We start from the raw sequence: 1,809 nt of genomic DNA, 5'->3' as shown, positions 1-1,809 counted from the left end.
TTCAAAATCCAGCTTGGTTTTTGTTTCTTATCTTATTTGACCACCTTAAGCCTCTGACATTGTTGTCCTCTCCCTTCTTAAAAACCTTTCTGTCTTTGATGTTTGAGACACCGGCCTTCCATCTCTTCCCACCTTCCTGCCTTTCCCCGCCCCTTCGCTCGCTCCTTGCCCTTACACGTTGGTTATTCTCAGGGTTCTGACTCCGATGAGCTCTCCCCCTGGTCCAAGTGTTTCCCCTGTGGTGTCTCATCCACACCGTTGGCTTCGGCTGCTGCCAGTGTATCGATGCTCTCCAAATCTGCAGAGCTTTCCTGGGCTCTGTGGTCCCACTTCCAAGTGCCTGTTAACACCCCACGAGCATCTGGAGGTGGACACGTCCAACTGAAACTCATGAACTTCCCTTTTTTCAAACTCACTTTTTAAACTTGGGCTACTAATATTATTATCCATTCATTTGGAAACAATAAAAAAGGAAATTCAAAACACTAATCTTGAAAGACTTGTGAAGTTATCTTTGAGTCCGTCTTTTCCTGCCCACCCCCCATGTACAGTAGATCCTCAAATCCAGCTCCAGCACCCCCCCCCACCAGCTCTCATGTCTGTTCCTGTTCAGGCTCACGGCGTCCTCTCCCTGAACTACCGCAGCTGTCCTGTCGATCAGCCGGCCTCCTCTCTCCCAGTTCCTTTTCAGACATGCACACGCGTCCACTGTCACTTTGGTTTTTAAAGTTCTTCCCTGCTTTCTCCTCATCTATAGGATGATTTCATGGTTCATATATATATGTGTATATATATATATGCACATATATATAACTTTTATTTTTTTAAAGTTTTTTTAAAAAACAGAGGTATTGGGGATTGAACCTAGGACCTCATGCATGCCAAGCATGTGCTCCACCGCTGAGCCGTGCCCTCCCCCACAGCCCCGATTTCACGGTTCTTAACCAGGCTCTGGCACATGGAGGACTTCGTCACTGGGCTCTGCTGAGCTTTCCAGCTGTGTCTCTCTCCACCCCTGATGTGTGCCCGTTTCTGGCCAATGCTCTGCGCTGCCCCTGTGCCTTGGCTCTCTGGGGCTCTCTGTCTAGACTGGCTGTACCCTGTCTGTCAGCAGAACCCGCCCTGTGGGTCTCTTGTTTTTTCCAGGTCTCTCTTCAGAGCCAAGTCCTCTCTGAGATCTTCCCTCTCTCAGCCCAGGGCACCTCTGCTCCCTGTATCTTGTCATCTCAGAAATCCACCTGAATCCACTCGAATCAGCCCTCATCACGTCTCACTGGGTTGTGGATATTTGTTGCCATCTCTCTTCCCCACCAGACCGGGAGCGTGGGCTGCATCCCCGGTACACCTCCCAGCTCCCGTCCCAGCTCCGCCGCGACTGTGGGGAGGCTGGGGTGAGCGGGGACGGGACCGTGCTGCCCCGGCTCTCTCACTGAACCACCAGCAGAGACTCCTTTCTCTTCATAGTTCGAATCAGCGTGTGAATGTAGTGTTTGCTTCAGCACCACAGATGCTAAGATTGGAACCGTGCAGAGAAGCCTAGCACGGCCCCTGTGCAAGGGTGACGTGCAAACTCGTGATAGGTTCTGTGTTTTTTTTTACATTGTCCTGAATTTAATTTAATTTAATTTATTTTAAATATATTTTTATTGAAGTATTGTCAGTTTAAAATGTGTTAATTTCTGGTGTCCAGTGCAATGCTTCAGTCATGTAAGAACATACATATATTCCTTTTTCATACTTTTTCACCACGTTCCATATTTTTATGTATAAAATAGATAAACAACAAGGACCTCCTGTACAGCACAGGGA

General features: G+C 48.2%; 1 non-coding gene across 1 annotated transcript; it reads left to right on the top strand.

The window, feature by feature from the left end:
• The first annotated feature begins 1,486 nt into the window (after positions 1-1,486).
• LOC116660556 lies at positions 1,487-1,593 on the top strand. Its single transcript, XR_004316151.1, has one exon. It is a non-coding gene; the product is annotated as a U6 spliceosomal RNA (small nuclear RNA).
• Positions 1,594-1,809: the final 216 nt, after the last annotated feature.

This window comes from Camelus ferus, chromosome 29 (genome assembly GCF_009834535.1).
Source record: "Camelus ferus isolate YT-003-E chromosome 29, BCGSAC_Cfer_1.0, whole genome shotgun sequence".
In the NCBI taxonomy this organism is placed as follows: Eukaryota; Metazoa; Chordata; class Mammalia; order Artiodactyla; family Camelidae; genus Camelus; species Camelus ferus.
The sequence above is the reverse complement of the archived record's forward strand: the minus strand, read 5'-3'. Positions and strand labels throughout refer to the sequence as shown.